Source organism: Cricetulus griseus, chromosome 5 (genome assembly GCF_003668045.3).
Source record: "Cricetulus griseus strain 17A/GY chromosome 5, alternate assembly CriGri-PICRH-1.0, whole genome shotgun sequence".
Lineage (NCBI taxonomy): Eukaryota > Metazoa > Chordata > Mammalia > Rodentia > Cricetidae > Cricetulus > Cricetulus griseus.
The window spans coordinates 123,014,509-123,021,224 of NC_048598.1; the positions used below are offsets into that span (position 1 = coordinate 123,014,509).

Genomic DNA, 6,716 nt, shown 5'->3' on the forward strand with positions numbered 1-6,716 from the left:
GTTTCCTAGTAACATAAACAGGAAGTTATTATCAATTATTTTATGTGCATTTTAAATGTTTTGTTAAATTGGTTTTGTTATTTTGGCTTTTTCTTTTTTCCTGAGTCTGGGTCTCCCTCTGCAGTCTATCTGATCTGGCATTTGATTTGCAGCCTATACTGGTATCAAAGTCCACAAACCTGCTCCAGCTACCCAAGTGCTAGGATTACAGGCATTTATGAGCATGCTTGCATTTATTTTTTTTTTTTTTTTTAAGATTTATTTATTATGTATAGTGTTCTGCCAGCATGTATGCATGCATGCCAGAAGAGGGCACCAGATCTCATTGTAGATGGTTGTGAGCAACCCTGTGTTGCTAGGAATTGAACTCAGGACCTCTGGAAGGGCAGCCAATGCTCTTAACCTCTAAGCCATCTCTCCAGCCCGCTTGCATTTATTTCCATAAAGAATGAAACAATAGGAAGGATCAGGCTGTTTGAGTGATTCACTCTCAGATTGCATAGCAGTAGACTTTGCTAGATGGAATAGCCAAGATTTTAACCTCAAAGATCTTCAGGACTTGGAGACTCCACAAAATGAATAGCTATGAGCTACACGGTGCATCTAATGGCTGTCAAGGGACCTGGTCAGATTCGAGCCCTTAGATTCACAAGCCTGACAAGTCACATTTAGCACTGATTCACTCATAAGCACACAGCATTCTGACTGAGTTGTCTTAGGGTTACTGTTGCTGTAATAAAACACTATGACCAAAAGTAACTTGAGGAAAGAGTTCATTTGGTTTATATATCCTAAGTCACAGTCCTTTCCTTAAGAGAAGCCAAGGAAGGAACTGATACAGAGGCCAAGGAAGAGTGATGTGTACTGGCTATAGGAAAGCTTGCTCAGCCTGCTTTCTTTTAGCACCCAGGACCACCTGTCCAGGGGTGGTGCCACATCAATAATTAAGAAAATGCCCTACAGGTTTGCCTATAGCCAGATCTTAAGGCATTTTCTCAACTCAGGTTTCCTCCTCTCAGCTAACTCTAGCTTGGGTCAAGTTGACAGGGCTAGACAGCAAGTCAGCCTGGCAAGTGTTTCTTTTTCTTGTGGTGGTTCATCCATCCTCCCAAGGATTCTCCTGCACAAAGTCAGGAGATGACTTGTGTAAGAACCACCCCGGCTTAGATACCTCATGCATAAGTGTCACATCTCCTGTCTAGAGCAAGAGGTATGCCCCAGACATGAGAGTCACTACTGAGAGAAATAGCTGTTTTCCTTCCTTGAGTATCATTTTCTCCAGTTTAGGTACAATTTGCCATTTGAGGGTCATTACTTATATAATAGGCAATCTTGCCTAGTAGTAAGACATCTTTATATCCTCAAGAATGAAGCTGAGAGCCAACCACAGTCAAGTTTGTCTGTTAATCCCTTATCTGCAGACACTTGAGAAGTTCAAGATGGCATATCTAGCCAGCTCCATGAAGGAAGTGCCTCTTTCTAAGTTTTAGGGATTTGTTTCTGAAAAATTCTCACTTTGTTTCCAAACCTGGCCTCAAACTTCTGGGCTCAAGTGTTCCTTTGCCTCTATTTTCTGAGCAGCTTGGGCCACAGACTGGTTAGAAGGACAGCAGGAAGATAGATAGGACCAGCAGTGAGGGGTTGTGACCTGGGAAGTGCTGGGAGCCATTATCATTTATTATAGAAATAGCAATTAATATTCTAGGTATCAACTCCAGAATATTTGTTACTATGAATCTGGCTGTATGTGGAATATATACTGGGTACTTTGTATTCTCAAGTAGACCCCAGAGAAAGAAAGCTCATGTGCAGCCTCTGGATCTCACACTACATAGCTTTAGTTTTTCAACTTTGATACAGTGCTGAGAGATCCCCTTTAATCAGTTAACAGCACATTCTACAAGTCATGTACCCCCTAAATGTTTTTTGTTGTTTTTTTGTTTTGTTTTGTTTTGTTTGCAAGTCAGGTCCAGGGGGGAAATGTGAGTCGCCTGCCTTTCTCAAGACCCTACCTGCCTTCTTGGCTCTGAGAGATATGCATGCCCTATTGTCAGAGTTGTTAAATGTGTCTGTGGATATAAAAACTAAAAGCCTTGTGTGATGGAACTTTTAGAGAATTTTTAGGAAGAACTTTTGGAGGCTTCTTAAGGAACTGTAGGAGACTTTAGAAGGGAATTTTTAGAAGGAACTTTTAGATCTTAAGCAAGAGCTTTTAGAGAAAGAACTTTTGAGGAGAGGGCTTTTAGAAATCCTAAAGAGAGCTTTTTAGAGAGAACTTTTTTGGGAAGAACATTTCTTGAAGAATAAAGAGCCATAAGAGGAATGCATGTGTGAGCCGGTATATTTCCTTTTGGCCCTCAGATCAAAACCTTTTAGCAAGCCCCTAACCCACCTGCTGTAAGCCTCCTCTCTGAACCCCCAATAGAAGCGTTAGACGAATAGTAAGCCATCGTGTTTGGAATTAAAAAAAAAAAAAAAAAAAAAAAGCATGTAGCATAGAATAAAAGCTAGGAAAGCTATAGCCACATTGCCTTCATTGCCTTAGAAATCAAACTAAGGCTTAGCCTTAATTCCATATGCTGCAGGTAGCCTTAAAAGATTTTTCAGTCATAACCTGTCAAGTCTTTGCACGAGAAGGATTAAGCACTCTGCTTTAGAGACTGGATTAAGTCAAAGGAGCTTTTCAGTGAGGCAGGTAAGATAAGATATTACAAAAGGCTTTTGATTTGCATTTCAGGAGGTCTTTTTAGCAGTATACTATGGAAGACAAATAGTGCATTTGCCAGTAAAGAGTACAGGAGCATGGCGTGTGGTAAATGATATATCTGTCTGATCCTAATGTTTGGAAAGTGGGGCCATGAGGATTCCCCACTTGAGGCCAGAGAGGGCTTCATAACAAAACCATTCTCTCTCTCACACACACACAGACACCTCTTCCCAGTCATTAAAGGACTTTATCCTCAACTATGGTCCAGTTGTTTTGCTTTTGTAGGGGATTTTTTCATAGCAACAGGAAAAGTAACTAGTACAACAAAGTTCATTGAAAACTTAAAAGAATGGTGATATGGAATGGTAACTTGGGAGGGTGACTCTGTGTGTGTGTGTGTGTGTGTGCATGGGGAGGCCTGAGGACAGCCTTGGGTGTCATATATTCCTCAGAAGATGGCTTTTTTTTTTTTTTAAGATTTTATTATGTATACAACATTCTGCTTCCATGTATATCTGCACACCAGAAGAGGGCACCCGATCTCATAAGGGATGATTGTGAGCCACCATGTGGTTGCTGGGAATTGAACTTAGGACCTCTGGAAGAGCAGTCAGTGCTCTTAACCTCTGAGCCATCTCTCCTGCATCTGAGTATTGAATTTGGGTCCTCATGCTTGTCAGGCAAGCACTTTACTGACTGAACTGTTTCCAGCTGTGAATATTTTTATTTTCTTTTAATGAGGGCAGTGTACTCTTGAGATTATAATATAGTTACATGTTCCCTTTTCTCCCTCCACACATTCCCTGCTCTCTTTCAAATTCATGGTCTCCTTTTTCATTAATTATCATTACATATGTGTGAATATATATTCAAATACAACCCGAAAGAGCCAGAGGAATGGGGTTTTGCTGTGAGAATGCCAGAAGCTACACCTAAAAGACTCACCAACATGGCTGCCTAAACATGAGCTGAACAAGAACAACAATAAGCTGGACAGTGGTGGTGCATGCCTTAATCCCAGGACTCCAGAGGCAGGAGCAGGTGGATCTCTGGGAGTGGGAGGCCAGCCTGATCTACAGGGCAAGTTCCAGGATAGCCAGGGCTGCCCAGAGAAACCTGGGGGTGGGGTGGAGAAGGACCAATAAAAGATATGCTAATGTGTATAAGGAAAGCTCAGGAGGCCTCAACCCTACCCAAAGAAGGAAGGCAACTAAGGAATGCCAAGTGTGGGAAAAAGTCTTCCCCATGAAGAGCACACCAATTGGTTATCAAATACCAATGGCCACCCTGAAAGCATACTCATGAAAGTAACATGCAGACCATAACAGGATAATAAAGCTCAGACTAACAAACAAGCAGCAGTCCCACTCCTGAGATGCTAGTCACTAAGGCAACACAGGGCTGTGAACCCTGAATGAGGAGAAACTAGAGGGAGCCCCACACCTCAGCATGGACGGTAGACATGGGGAGGGGTCCACATAGGGCCAGCCACGCCACCTTGCTGATTGAAAAGACAAAAAAGCTGAAGCAGCTGGGATTCACAGGGCAAAGATCTGGATAGGATGAAGCTGAAAAGAAAAGGAACTCCCAGAATTCCAGGGAGCAGGAGCCAAAGAGGAATCTGCACTGCCCACAGTGGGCTTGCTCTCGTATACAACCCTGGACCACCTGCCCAGGGATTACATTATCCACAATGCTCCCCTAAATAACCCTGGACCACCTGCTCAGGGATTACATCGCCCACAGTGCTCCCCTAAACAACCCTGGACCACCTGCCCAGGGATTGCACCTCCCACAGTGTTCCCCTAAACAACCCTGGACCAACTGCCCAGGGATTGCACCGCCCATAGTGGGCTGGGCCCTCCCACATCATTAATCAAGAAAATGTCCCAAAGAGTTACCTACAGGCCAATATGAAGGCTGCATTTTCTCAGTTGCCATTCCTCTTCCCAGATGATTAGTTTGTATCAAGTTAACAAACCCACCATCACAGAGACTCATGTGAGGCCAGGACATAGAGTGACCAGCCACAATAGGGTCCTCTGTGATTATGCAGGGCATGCTCTGAAGCCCCAGTGTGAGATGTCCCTCAAAGCAAGCCGAGCCTACAAATGCCGCACAAAGGAATCAACTGATCTGCAAATAATTTTTGTGCTAAAATAAAGACCAACCTTTATTAAAGGGAGATGAATGAATAAAGTAACATCCGTCCAGCATTCAAATTACTAGTTAGAGAAAAACTGGGAAGACATTGTTCATAGATGAAAATCAGCCAGCAGAAACTAACCTTGAGATGACAGGTATGGAGCTACCAGCAAAGGACATCTGCTATCTATTACAAAGATACAGATCCAGCCAGGCATGGTGGAGCATGCCTTTAGTCCCAGAACTCAGGAAGCAGAGACACGTAGATCTCTGTGAGTTCAAGGTTAGCCTGGTCTACAAAGCAAGTGCCACGACAGCCAGGACTGCTACACACTGTGATCAAAAAACAAAAATAAATATTCAGATCCTTAAGCTAATATGATTGTATTAGGGAAAAATAGAAGTCATTTCTAAATTAAATATTTTATAAACAAATAGAATTTCTAAAGATAAAAAATATATTGAGCTGGAAATATGGCTCAGCTGTTTAGAGCATGTATTACTCTTCCAGAAGGACTGGAGTTCAATTCCCAGCACCCACATCAGGTAGCTCACAACTGCCTGTAACTCCATCCAGCTCCAGGGGATCCTATGCCTTTGATTTCCATGGGCCCCCACACACAAATGGTGTACACACACATATACACATGATTAAAAATAAAAATTTAAATATATACATATATATTTCAAATGCAAATTATACCAATAGGCTTTAATTAAAAACAATATGCTGTATTCTTGAAAATTGCTGTGAGTACCAGCTTACCCAAAATAAAATGTTAGGTAATTCATATGTTAATTAGTTTGATTTAGCTATTTCCTAATATATAAATTAAAACATGTTATACATGATAATTTCATGCAATCTGTCAATTAAATAAGCTTAAAAATAAACTGTAATTTTAAAGCCATATTTGGAGTGTTCTAGTTTCATTTCTGTTGCCGTGATAAAACACCCTGACCAAAAGCAACACAAGGAAGGAAAGGGCTTATCTGCCTTGCAATCCAGGTCACAGTCAATCGCTGAGAAAAGTCAAGGCAGGAAACTGAAGGCAGGCCTACTTGCTATTCCATACCAAGGAAGTCACTTGACAGTCAAAGAAGCATGGCAGGAATATGGGGGATTCTGCTGGCTGACAGGCAAGCAGGCTATTTGCTCAGCCTACAGAATGGTACCACCCACAGGGGCTGGACCCGAGACTTCATTTTACAAAGGCCAATCCTCCATAGATATGTCCACAGGACAGCTAGATCTAAGTAATTCTTCAGCTGAGATCCTCTTCCAGGATAATTTTAGAATGTGTCAAGTTGACAGTGTAAGCTATCTAGCACATAAAATAAAATAATAAAAATGATATATAAGGAAGCACTTATTGTATGTAATTTATAGCAGATCAGATACTGCAGAAAAAATAGCAATAAAAAGTGAAAGACTGAAACAGAAAATTGGGAAGAGGACGACGGGATGGTGATGGTGAAGGGAAGGTCTAGGGGAGATGGCTTGGCTGTTAAGAGTGCTGCCTGCCCTTCCAGAGGACCAGAGTTCAGTTTCCGGTACTCAGGTGGCTCACACCTGCCTGTAATTCCATCTTCAGAGAATCTGATGCCCTCTTCTGGCCTCTGCCAGCACCCCCACACATGTAAATCTCTCTCCTCTCTCCTCTCTCTCTCTCTCTCTCTCTCTCTCTCTCTCTCTCTCTCTCTCTCACACACACACACAAAAAAAAAATCAGTAAAATTTTTTTAAAAACTGAATAAAATAAAAGAGTAAAGACTCTCCAATGCTAACTTTGGCAGACAGCAAAGATTTGTAAGACCCCTGTGCAAGGATGATATGGAAGTGTGTGAATCATCTTTTTTTTTT

The 6,716-nt window shown here is 42.0% G+C and overlaps 1 pseudogene; it reads left to right on the forward strand.

Annotated features, from left to right (window-relative positions):
- The first annotated feature begins 6,615 nt into the window (after positions 1-6,615).
- LOC113835134 lies at positions 6,616-6,716 on the forward strand (annotated as a pseudogene).